At 43.1% G+C, this 13,826-nt stretch overlaps 1 protein-coding gene across 1 annotated transcript in view; it reads right to left on the bottom strand.

Annotated features, from left to right (window-relative positions):
- Positions 1–13,826, bottom strand: part of EFL1 (elongation factor like GTPase 1) — a 446,854-nt gene that overhangs the window by 355,321 nt on the left and 77,707 nt on the right.

Below are 13,826 nucleotides of genomic sequence, written 5' to 3'. Positions count from 1 at the left end.
CCTATTTTTTGAGATATATCGTTGTTCTATAATGGCATTTGAGTTCGGTTTTAGATTTATTTTAACATTTCTTTTTATCTAAGCAAGACAGTCATACAAAAAAATGAGCATTACCATATGCAACACTATCACGATAAGAGGGTAAGGCATTACAGTCGAAATGAAAAGTCTCACATCACAAAAAAAAAGACCCAAGCAGTCAGACATGAAGTAATGACTACTGAATAAGGCAGATTTTAATCATTCAACTTTCCAAACCCAAGCTCAAGATGAATTACAGTGCCTTGTAAAAGTCTTCATACCCTTTTAAAATTTCTCACATTTTGCAGTCTAAAAATACAAGTGGGGGAAGCATGAAAAGTGTGGCTGATGGAATTTTTTTCAACTTCTCTGTGGGTGTGTGAATGTCTCTGTACCTGTGTTGTGTGTGTGTGACTTAAAGGAGAGGAGGTGGCTTTATTCATGACTTTCCTCTCACATTTCACTTTCCAGAAGCAGACAGAGAAAACTGCAGGACCTAGTTCTGGCTGCAGCGTCAGGTTCTGAGTGAGCATGGTGACTATGTGAGCACATGCTTTTAACTGATTGGCCTAGTGGTCAACCAGGGAAACTGGGCAAGTCATTTTCATCCTTCTTTGAGATGGGTGGACCAACCCAAACAGGGAAAGGACAAGCAGTAAGATTTACAGGCGACATTAGCAAGGTATAAATCTAGAAAGATTTACATTTCAAAAAGGCTTCACAAATGGAAGAAATGGATCATGATAATTAGCTCCCTTTGATGCCTCTGAAAGAATATAGACAAGAAAAAATGCAGGTGTCGTCGATGAGATGTTGAAACCCACTGCTCAGTTTGCAGCAGCGGTTAATAAAGCAATTAGAATGTTAGGAATTATTAGGAAAGGAATGAAGAACAAAACTAAGAATATTATAATGCCTATCACTTCATGGTGTGACCACACCTCAAATATTGTGTGCAATTCTGGTCACGCAACTTAAAAAAGATATAGTGGAATTAGAAAAGGTATAGAGAAGGATGATGAAAATGATAAAAGAGATGGGATGATTTCCATATGAGGAAAGGCTAAAGAGGCTAGGAGGCATATTTTCAAAGCACTTACTTAGCCTTCCAAAGTTCCATAGAAACTATGGAACTTTGGAAGGCTAAGTGCTTTGAAAATATGCCTCCAAGGCTCTTTAGCTTGGAAAAGAGGCAGCTGAGGGGAGATATGTATACAAAATACTGGAGTGGAATGGGTAGACATGCATCACTTGTTTACTCTTTCCAAAAATACAAGGATTAGGGGACAAGCAATGAAGCTACTAAGTAGCAAATATACAACAAACTGGATAAAATATTTCTTCATTCAACGTGTAATGAAACTGGAATTTGTTGCCAGAGAATGTGGTAAAAGCAATTAGCTTAGCAGGGTTTTAAAAAGGTTTGGATAAGTTACTTTACGTCCATAAAACATTATTAAGATGGAGTTGGGAAAATCCACTGCTTATTCCTGGAATAAACAACATAAAATCTGTTTTACTCTTTTGGGATCATGCCAGGTACTTGGACCTGAATTGGTCACTGTTGGAAAGAGGATACTGGGCTTGATGGACCTTCAGCCTGTCCCAGTATGCAACAGTGCACGCAACAAATTGGAAACAGCACAGTCTAAAGAGCAGTCACAAAAGTTCTGCAAGGTTTTACCAATATGTTAGAAAGGTTCACTAACTTCAGGTCACAGTATTTGTTTTATTTTTCAGAATTTAAAAGATATTTTTTTAAATACAGTCTCATCTACATTTTAGACATTTCAGAGGTCTAAAAGACGAAGAAAATATAGATTTATAACAGGAATAGGTAGTATAAGATGACAATTTTGTTATGAAATAATATATAAGCTTCTGTTGAACTGACTGGAAATGTATGATTCAATCTCTTCATTACACCACCACCCTATAAAGCAGTTACCACAAGTCAAAAAAGGGGGCACAGTAGTATGGAGTATATGCACCAATGTTTAGTGAGCTCAAAAAACAGCAAGCTAAACATGCATGCCAATTCAGCTTCATAGACATTTATTTAGATGATACATGCTACTATCTGCAAGTATTATTATTATTATTTACTGCATTTGTATCCCACATTTCCCCACCTATTTTCAGGCTCAATGTGGCTTACATAGTTTTGTTATGGCATTGTTATACAGGATATCAGATACAATTAGTGATGTGCAAAGATTAAGTGAAGGGGAGAAAGAAGGAGAGTGCATTTAATGAGGCATCACATGCAAATTAGGATTGAGTGGGTACACATCAAATTTTATGGTATACTGAACACCACACACTAATTCACACAAGCTCACTAAGTACTAAAATTTAATGCCTGTCTCAGAACAGGTGTTATATTTTTGGTACACACTCTGTGAGCTGTTAAATTCTGTACAAACCTACACAAACTGAAGGGCCAGTTAAGTAGCGAGCAAGCCATCCTCCTCCATCCCCGGCCAACCTAAGTTAAAGGTTCTTGATGGATATGATACTCAATTTATATCCCGCTTTTCCAGTGGAAACAGTTAAATCAGTAAAGAGCTAACTATATACAATAGCAAAACTAAATATAAAATAAGCATAAAATAACCTTAATAAGGTAAAAAAGAAGTGAAACAGGGAGTCTTCAAACTAATCAAACCTCACAGCAATCTGTCTACAACATGGTTAAAAAATGGGAAATAAGAATTAAGATAAAACAAAGTAAGTTGCTTTCTTAATCTTTTTAGTACAGTACAAAGATAAAAACAAACACTCAAAGGAGATAAAGAAAACATATCAGTGTCACTGCTGTAGATATGCAGGATTCATTTAGAAAAATCAAGGATATGAAAAATGTCCAAAAATCAAGTGACAGAGCAATTTTCACACCAGAAAAACATCCACTTAGAGTATTGTGTTCAGCTTTGGAGGCCGTATCTTGCGAAAGATGTAAAAAGACTGGAAGCGGTGCAAAGAAAAGCTACAAAAATGGTATGGGATTTGCGCTGCAAACCGTACGAGAAGAGACTTGCTGACCTGAACATTTATACCTTGGAGGAAAGGAGAAACAGGGGTGACATGATACAAACGTTCAAATATTTGAAAGGTATTAATCCGCAAACAAACCTTTTCCGGAGATGGGAAGGTGGCACAACTAGAGGACATGTATTTAAGTTGAAAGGGTCAGACTCAGGAGTAATGTCAGGAAGTATTTTTTCATGGAAAAGGTGGTAGATACATGGAATGCCCTCCCGCGGGAGGTGGTGGAGATGAAAACGGTAATGGAAGCCAAACACGCGTGAGATAAATACAAAGGAATCATGTTTAGAAGGAATGGATCTACGAATCTTAGCAGAGATTGGGTGGCAATGCCAGTAATTGGGAAGCATAACCGGTACTGGGCAGACTTCTACGGTCTACGCCCTGATCGCAACTGAATAGATATAGAAAATTCAAGAACAGTGCTGGGCAGACTTTTACAGTCTGTGCCCTGAGAAAGGCAAGGAAAAATCAAACTCGGGTGTACATATAAAGTATCACATACCATGTAAAATGAGTTTATCTTGTTGGCCAGACTGGATGGACCGTACAGCTCTTTATCTGCCGTCATTTACTATGATACTATGACCAGATGAATATGAGCTACACACCTCGGCACATTACTCCAGGCAAAGAACACTATGGTAACATGTGGCTCTACCAGCTATAGAATTTCAAACAGCAGGATAAGATCATTGTGCAGTGTTGATTTGAGAAAAGCAGTAATGAAAACTTGTAGTTCCCGGAGATGTAAAAGTTACTATGAGTGTCAAAGTGTAAAGATAAAACACAAGAAATCTCCTGCAAGAGCTAGTGAATATAATAAAAAGTTAATTAAACATAAAGGTCACATTTACATTCAGAGATAGCAAAAATGAATTTGTAAATTGTCTTCACTTTTCTATCCTCTGTAAAGGTTTTTGACACACAGTATGAGTAATAAAATAGCACTTGCTTTAAAACTATCATAATGGGAAGGCTGTCAATTACGAAGAGGCAGTTGTGCAATGTTAATCACAAAGATGTGATCACTTCTTGTCTCACCAATTACCAAAGCCATTATACCATTCACCAGAACAACTGAAACAACGTAATTCACAATATCACATGGGCCATCATCATTTTAGTCATTCTTCAAGTTTTTACTGGCTTCACCTGCATCATTTTTTGGCTGACATTTTCTCATTATGCTGCAAAGGTTTATTATGGACGTTTTACTTGTAAACCAGCTAGAAATACAAATAAATTTACCAAAACCAGACTTATATAAGTGCATAAGTACATAAGTGTTGATATACTGGGACAGACCGAAGGTCCATCAAGCCCAGTATCCTGTTTCCAATAGTGGCCAATCCAATAAACAAGTATATGGCAAGATCCCAAGACAGTACAATATATTTTATGCTGCTTATCCCAGAAATAAGCAGTGGATTTTCCCAAGTTCATTTTAATAAAGGCGAATGGACTTTTCTTTTAGGAAGCTATCCAAACCTTTTTTAAACCCCACTAAGCTGATTTGACCATATTCTCTGGAAATGAATTCCAGAGTTTATTTACATGCTGAGTGAAGAAATATTCTCTCCGATCTGTTTTAAATTTACTACTTTGTAGCTTCATTGTATGTCCCCTAGTCCTAGCATTTTTGGAAAAAGTAAACAAGCAATTCACACTTACCCATTCCACTCCACTCAGTATTTCATAGACCTCTATCATATCTCCCCCTCAGCCGTCGTTTCTCCAAACTGAAAAGCCCAAGCCATTTCAGCCTTTCCTCATAGGGAAGTCGTCCCATCCCTTTATCATTTTCGTTGCCCTTCTCTGTAACTATTCTAATTCCACTATGGGGCTCATTTTCAAAGCACAGCCTTACAAAGAGCTTTGAAAATACGCCTCCATATATTTTTTGAGATGCGGCGACCAGAATTGCACAAAGTATTCAAGGTGCATGGAGCAAATCAAAGGCAATATAACATCCTCATTTTTATTTTCCATTCCTTTCCTAATAATATCTAACATTCTATTTGCTTTCTTTGCTGCTGCAGCACATTGAGCAGAGGGTTTCAAAATATTGTCAACGATGACTCCTAGACAGGGCCACCAAGAGACGGAGCCGGGCCCGGGGCAAGGCTGCCCCAGGGCCCCTGCCACCCCCCCCCCCCAATCGCTACCACTGTCGCCTCCCTCTCCTGCTCTCATGCTGCCTGCGCCGCATTCCCGAGTCTCCACCCCTCCAGCCCCATCGACAGCTCCCTTCCGTCCGCCACCGTGATCAGGCCCCCTGCATTCAAATTGGTAGCGCCTCGCCTCCATGTGAAAGCAGATCGCCTCTCTTCGGGCTTTACTCACTGTCTCACCCTCGTCTGATGTAACTTCCTGTTTCAGCGAGGGCGGGGCACAGTGAAGAGCCCGAAGGGAGGTGATCTGCCGCTTTCACACGGAGGTCAGGTGCTGCCGATTTGAATGCAGGGGGCCCGGTCATGGTGGCGGACGGAGGGGGGCTGTCGCCGGGGCCGAGGGCAGGCAAGACCGGAGACTGCAGCGCCTGCGGTCTGAGAGCAGGAGAAGGAGAGAGACCCCAGTGCCGAGCCCGGGGAATTTTGTCCTCCCTGCCCCCCCCCCCCCCCCCCCTCGGTGGCCCTGCTCCTAGATCCTTTTCCTGGTCAGTGACTTCTAACGTGGAACCTTGCATCACTTAGCTATAGTTCGGGTTCCTCTTTCCCACATGCATCACTTTGCACTTGCTCACATTAAACATCATCTGCCATTTGGATGCCCAGTCTCCCAGTCTCATAAGTTCATTTTTCAATTTTTTACAATCCTCTTGTGATTTAACAACTTTGAATAACTTTGTGTCATTGGCAAATTTAATTACGTCACTAGTTATTCCCATATCTAGACCATTTATAAATATAGCCCACACAATACCTGGTAAAAGGATCAAGGTGATATGCAATTTATTTATTTATTGGGATTTATTAACCGCTTTTATGAAGAGATTCACCCAAGGCGGTGTACAGCACGAATCCTAACCATCAAAAATAATACACTAAGGGGTGATTCTACCAAGCTGCGGTAAAAGAGACCCCGCAGTGGCATCGGCGCATGGATTTGCCGTGCACCAAGGCCCCCTTTTACCACGGGCGGTAAAATAAGGTTTTTTTTTTTTTTTAAGGAAATAGCTGTGTGGTAAGTTAAGCACTTGTCACATGGCCATTTCCTAGGGTAGCCCTTACTGCCTCCTATTTAGGAGGGGAAAAGGCTTCTGCTCTAACTCTGTGGTAACCGAGCAGCGTGTGGCGCCACCCAATTACCACTGGGTAACCCTCGGCATTAAAATATATATATATATTTTTTGGAACACTGGAAATGGCACACGGCACACACCGGGACTACTGCCGGGCTCCTGTGGTAGCCCGGCGGTAGGGCTGATTTGCTGTGCACCATTGCCGCAGTAGCCCTACCATGGCTTTGTAAAAGAGCCCCTAAATCAAACAGGCAAGCAAAAATGAGCATATATTCTTTCAAAATATTGCGTGCTCTTCTTGAACAGTGCGCAATATTTGCAAACACTGTGTTAAGCGACACAGGGGCCACTGTTGGATTACAAGTATTGAGAGATGTGCACAAATTTGAATCACTGATATATATAATTTTGGCACCGATTTTCAGAGTTCATTTTTTCTGCCCGGTGCTAACTAGAATACCGCTGTTTTGATTATGTTAAAGATAATTTGTTACACTGATTTCACCAAGAACATCTCGTTCCATTTTTTTGTGCCTAAATTGCCAGATGTATATTATACAAGTATTCTTACATTAGATGTGCATTTGACTGAAGTTGCAAAGAAGAATGTAGTTTTAAAGCAGAGTATGTGAAACCAGAAATTACTTAAAATATTTTATGGGGTTGTTTTTTGGGGTTGGAGGGGGGGTTGCAATGTGATTTTTCTTTTTTTAGTTTATTCAGGTACCAGCATGGTTTGGAAATAATCACTAGTTGCATTTGCACTTGATATACAACTTAAAAAAAAAAGAGGACTAAAAATATAGTACCACTATTGTTGCTGCCTTCCCCCTCTCTTTGTGCCTCGCAATCATTATACCACTGTTGCTGTACCCTTTGGCCATCTTCTACTGCCTTAGGTGGTCGATGCGACCCTCTGTGAGCAGTATCCTTTGGGGTTGTTGCGAGTCTTCCTTCTCCTTCTGCTTAGCATCTTTCTCAGTGCCTTAGGGTCATCATTCCAATATAGTTTCTACCACTTTTGCGCAAAAAGAGGGCCTTGGAGATTTGACACCATTCTTCTTGCTGTGTTACTCCGTGATCAATGTCTTAGTGGTTTAATGCAGTTTTCCTTCTTTCTTCCATTGCACTTTTCTTGGTATCTCGAGTCTTCAATGCACTGTTAATGTTATATAGTAACTAAGTAAATGTAACTAAGTTCTGTAACTTAAGTAGAAGTTTCATATTTTACCAAAGTAATAATTTTACCAATTATTACTACTTTTACCTAGTTACTTCTGAAGCCTGCAGTTAAAATTAAAAGTGGCAGAGAGACCTAAATGATCATTCCTCATTAAACCAAATGAAACGGCAAAACCTGGAACAGGATTTTGCAATTGCAAACCTCGTCACACAAACAGTGGATCATCTCATCTTAAATTTTGGTGTTCAGGGAATACAGACTACGAGAACAGTAGAGTTGCCTGTGAATGTTGAACTGGTTACTAGTCTCCAGCCAAACAGAACAGTGATGAGTTTGGTCACTTTGAAGCAGAAATGAAGCTGAAATTGGTTGCAGTTCTTGGTGAACAGACATAGGTCTCTATTACAACAGACTGTTGGACATCCTATGGAAAATTTTACATTGGTGTGGCAGTTCAATGGATTGATAGTCTGTTTGTCTGGTCTTAACTTTGAAGAATTTCCATACATTTGACATTTTTGCATCAGTTCTTGAAGATATTCAGAGTTTGCCATCAGTCGAAAAATAGATAGGAGTCGCGGCCACTTAACCCGCACCCGCGGACTTTGGGCCGACATACCAGCTGTCAGCACCACAAGTGACTCCTATGGCATTGGACTGAGATGGCGATCTTAGGGCATGCTCGGTGCGCACAGACTGGCAGGAGTGACACCATCCTTGCAGCTTTTATTCGGCACGAACGCAACATCTTCTGTGTGTCAGGGGAGGAGGAGGACTGACATCAGACACCACCTTCCCTTAATATCACAGCTTCTCATTCTGTCCGGCACTTCAGCTTGGAGTCCTCTTGCTTTTCAGTGCCTTGTTCGTCTGTCTGTCTCTAGACCTGGTTTTTCTGTGCTCACCCTGCATGCCTGATTCTTACCTGACTGCCAAAAGCCAGACCAGACCTCAACTCTGACTGCCAGCCGACTGCCAAGACCCAGACCGGATCTTGACTCTGACTACCAACTGCCTGCCAAGACTCAGACCTCAACACTCCCTACCAGCCACCTAAGACCCAGGACCGGACCTCAACCCTCCCTACCAGTCACCTGCCAAGACCCAGGCCCATACCTCGACACTGCCTACCAGCCGCCTGACAAGACCCGGACCGGACCTCGACACTGTCTACCAGCCGCCTGACAAGATCCGAACCAGACCTCGACTCTACCAGCAGCCTGCCAAGACCTGAACCAGACCTCGACTCTGACTACCAGCAGCCTGCCAAGACTCAGAATGGACCTCGACACCCCCTACCAGCCGCCTAAGACCCAGGACTGAACCCTCAACACTCCCTACCACCCGCCTGAAAGACCCAGGACCAGACCTCAACACTGCTTACTAGCTGCCTGCCAAGACCCGGACCGAACCTCGACACTGCCTACCATCCACCTGTGAAGATCCGGATTGGACCTCGACTCTGACTACCAGCTGTTGGCCAAGACTCTGACCATACTTCAACACTCCCTACCAGCCACCTAAGACCCAGGACCGGACCTCAACACTCCCTACCAGTTGCCTGCCAAGACCCAGGACCAGACCTTGACACTGCCTACCAGCCACCTGTCAAAACCCGGACCAGACCTCAACTCTGACTACCAGCTGCCTGCCAAGACTCAGAATCAGACCTTGACACTGCCTACCAGCCGCCTGCGAAGATCCGGACTAGACCTCAACTCTATCAGCAACCTGCCAAGACTCAGACTGGACCTCGACACTCCCTACCAGCTGCCTAAAACCCAGGACTGGACCTCGACACTGCCTGCCAGTCTCGCCTGCCAAGACCCAGGACCGAACCTCAACACTCCCCACCAGCTGCCTGCCAAGACCCAGACTGGACCTTGACATGCCTACTGGCTGCCTGCCAACATCTGGAGAGAAATCCAGACTCTGGTACCTCTACCCAACTTGTGCCACTCTTGCCTTCAGCTCTTCCAACACTTAAGTCCTACCGATCACTTGAATCTAAGGGCCCAACCCTTGGGGAATAGTGATTGGTAAAGGTGAAGGTTCTGGTTTGTCGCCTGCCGCGTCCTACGGAGGCCAGCACAAGGGCTTACCTTTCTATAGAGCGTGACATTAGGACAACAACAGACAATGATTTAAACTTTGTAAAAGCCTTTTCTGTAATTGGACATCATGACAATGACAACAAATATGAAGATGACTCTGTGTACCACCCTGCCAGCTGATGCAGGCCACCACTGTGGTGTTGTCTGAAAGAACGAGAACTGCTTTGCCCTTCAACAGATCCTGAAAGACACATCCGGCCGGGAAACGAACCTCTCAGGGAAGAGGGAAGCACCTTCACGCACCACAACTTCAGCGCAACCTGCCACACAAATTCCCGCTGCGGATCTCCGCTTCCTGCAGTGGGAACATCTCTTACCAGTCTCTGCAGCCATTGCTAGTACTAAAGACCACTGCCCATACACACGCACGAAGCGCAAGAAAAACATGTCACTCACTGGCGGGAAAGTGAGAGAGAGAGAGACCTGTAGGCAGCAGTGGATCCTCCCAGCAAACGCCTGCTGCCCAAAGGACTCAGCAGCCTGACACAATTAACTCCAGACTGAGAGATTTCTCTTGGCAGTTCTCTTTTTTTTGTCTTGCAGGCAGGAAGAAATGCTCTCTCTTTTTTTTTTTTAATGGTGAGGAAGGCTACAGCGCTGCAGCTACATACTGGGAGGGAAAGGACTACAGGGTGAGGAAGGGTCCCAGGCCACTAGGTATGCCCCTAAGTTTGACACCACTTGGTCAAGCACCCTTAAAACTCAACTGGCCAAGAAGCCCAGGAGAAGTCCCACAGGAAGAATCCAGAAGTTGGTGAGAAGCCGTCCACCACCTGGTGGAGACAGAGATACACTGTGTGAAGGAGGAGCCGGCCATCTAGTATCACTTTCAGATTTGATAATCTGTATCTCCACCTGCTGGAAGTCACGACCCACCAGTTCCTGGATTAATCTGCTGCTGAGGCTAAGGAATATAAAACTGCTTGCCCCACTTATGGAGATGAAAGAAAGGAAAGAACAAATAATTCACATGAACCAAAACTTTTAAGCACATTCCTCAGAATGATTTCCATTTACCATTATACTTTGTTGCCTCCCACTTAACCAGTTTAGGGTCCACAGGAAGGGTGTTCAGTTTGTTTATGAGTCACCTGTGAGAAACAATCAAAAGGTCTTGCTGAAATTTAGGTACACGACATCAAGCACTGTCCTCCAAACCAACATTCAGTCAAAGAAATTGATCAGATTTGTCTGATAAGACCTACATCTGGTAAAACAATACTGCCACAAATCTGTTCCACAACTGCACTATCCTTATTTTTATCAGTATTTCCGCTAACTTACTAATGAGGTCAGACAAATTGAACATTAGGTCCCAGCCTCCTCCTGACTTTCACTTTTATGAAGAACTATACCTGTCCGTCTCCTCCCTCTCCTTCTCTGCGCATATCCAACAGACAGCCAAGACCTGTCGCTTCTTCCTCTTTAACATCAGCAAAATTTGCCCTTTCCTCTCTGAGCACACCACCCGAACTCTCATCCACGCTCTCATTACCTCTCGCCTTGACTACTGCAACCTACTCCTCACCGGCCTCCCACTTAACCATCTATCCCTCCTTCAATCCGTTCAGAACTCTGCTGCACGTCTTATATTCCGCCTGAACCGATATACTCATACCACCCCTCTCCTCAGGTCACTTCACTGGCTTCCGATCAGATACCGCATAAAGTTCAAGCTTCTCCTTTCTCACCTACAAATGCACTCAGTCTGCAGCCCCTCATTACCTCTCTACCCTCATCTCCCTTTACGTTCCTGCCCGAAACCTCCGCTCACAGGACAAATCCCTCCTCTCAGTACCCTTCTCCACCACCGCCAACTCCAGGCTCCGCCCATTCTGCTTCACCTCACCCTATGCTTGGAATAAACTTCCTGAGCCCTTACGCCAAGCCCCCTCCCTACCCATCTTCAAATCCTTGCTCAAAGCCCACCTCTTCAATGTTGTCCTTTAGATTGTAAGCTATTTGAGCAGGGGCTGTCCTTTTATGTTAAATTGTACAGCGCTGCGTAACCCTAGTAACGCTTTAGAAATGTTAAGTAGTAGTAGTAGTCTCTAGACCTTTGAGACCACTCCCAATACTAAAGAAGCAATGAAAAAGTCAAACAAGAAGCCGTCATAATGTCTCTAAGTTTTTTTTAATTCCCTCAGACATACCCCATCCAGCTCACATTCGGTTAGCTCACTCCTCATGAACACAATCTTCTGCAAACATGTTTGTGGTCTACCTCTCGTTAATGCCTATTTGTGCTTTTATTCTGAGTCCAACTCTCAGCCCTTCATCTTTGAACACAGAACAGAATTCCTTCCCTTCGCTCTTGAGTCTCATAATGCTGCTTGTGCATTTTCTGTCACTAACATATCTTAAACAAAAAATCTCTCCCTTCCCCCTCCATTTTATTGCATTGGCTATTTCTTCCATTTTTTCTTTCCTGACTACTTTACCAGCTTCTCTCAGCTTCCCCAAATATTGTTGCTTATCTTCTCCTCTCAGTTATTTCTTGTAGTCAGGGCTGGCGCTAGACATATTGGAGGCCAGGGCAGATGCTAGGGAGGGGGACCCAAAGCTTGCTTGCAGATTGCCTCTCTTTCAACTTTAGGTACGTTTGGGGCCCAGGGCAATTGCCCTGTTTGCCCACCCCTAATGCTGGCCCTGCTTATAGTTTATGAACACTACCCTTTTCACCACCCCCCTTTATTTTTATAGCTTCTTCTTTTGAAAACTATAGCACCATTTTCCCCTCTTACTAGTGATGATTTGTGCCACTTTGTTTAACAGTAAAATTAATGTGTTATACAGTTTTTTCCTCACAGATCCTGTCTACTCACTCCAACTGATTCTAGGAATTACTCAGCTCACCTGCTCCCACTGCCCCCAGGGTAGCTCTTTTCTTCGATGAGGCCTACTGCCTCCTTTTCCACCTTTCTCATCCTGCTGTTGTTTGTGCCTGGGTGATGTCATGGTCCAGTCCTTCTGCCCACAAGCTTTGCAGCCATGTCTTCCATGTGGTTTCATGCAGCCTTGAGAATCTGAGTTGTGCAGGTGATCCCATCCTGTTCTCTTCCTGTGAGAATAGAGTGGGAGTAGGGGCAGCTCTGCAGTGCACTCTCTGAGCCAGAGGGAACCACACAGAAAACATGGCAACAATAAAACAGAAGAACTAACAGGTGGATGTTAGAAAGCTGTTGGTGAAGCTCTGGAAAGAGGAGAATGAGGCGAGAGGACGACGTTTTTCCTGTCTTTTTTTTTAGTTGCATGGGAGAAAGTGATGGATGTTGGCTTATCAGTAAAAACTCGAAAACGGAAGCTCTCTGTATTTTACAGGAGGAGATAAGATTGAAAAGTGAAAACAGACTGGTCTTGAAATTTCAAACAGTGTAATTATGAAAACAGTAGCACTTAGACGAGTGCATTTTCCTGGCACTGGGGAGTTTGCTGCCTTTCTATTGCATAACTTCATATGTCCTGCAGAGAAATTAAGCAATCATTCTGCCAATCCATTTAAGACGAATCAGTTATCTGGTGAAGTTGACAGATTTGTTCATCTTTACTGTGCCTTGTCCGTTAACACTACATTGTCGTAAGTATTGATTCCTAAGAGAAAGAATATGACTCAAATTGAACAGAGCTGGTATTTTTAACTTAAAATAATGGATGCAATTATATGTACAAGAAAGATGTATTACTTCATGACATTTGGTTTAGTAGCTGTTAAGTGGTTTACTGTATGTGTAAGTACTCTGAGTCTACTAACATGTACCACATGCCCAAATCCAATTATTTTGTGAAATCACTGAAAGTGAAGAAGTAGAGCCAACATTTATTTAAACACATGGGAAGGTTTTGAAAGAATATTTATGAAGACAGATTGCTGTTACCACAGAAATTAATTTTTTATGAGATTCATAATCCAGATGGAAGTCTTCCGGCAGAATATAAGTATCATCACACTGGATCAGACCAAAAGTCAATCAAACCTAGTATCCTGTTTCCAATATTGTCAAATCCAGTCCTGCCGGATACCAGCACCTGATGGCTCAACTCACAAATGGAAGTGTATTTTCCAGCATGATTCCACTGTCAGTGCAAGGGTTCACTTTGTACTGGCTGGACACCACGACAGGCACAGTATAAGTGCATCATAATATACCAATTTGGCCTAAAATGTTTTTTTTGGCCAGTAGTAATGAGTTTGGAAGCTGTATAGTTCTATGTATAT

This window comes from Microcaecilia unicolor, chromosome 1, assembly GCF_901765095.1.
Source record: "Microcaecilia unicolor chromosome 1, aMicUni1.1, whole genome shotgun sequence".
NCBI classification, from domain to species: Eukaryota; Metazoa; Chordata; class Amphibia; order Gymnophiona; family Siphonopidae; genus Microcaecilia; species Microcaecilia unicolor.
This window is presented reverse-complemented; position numbering and strand designations above follow the sequence as displayed.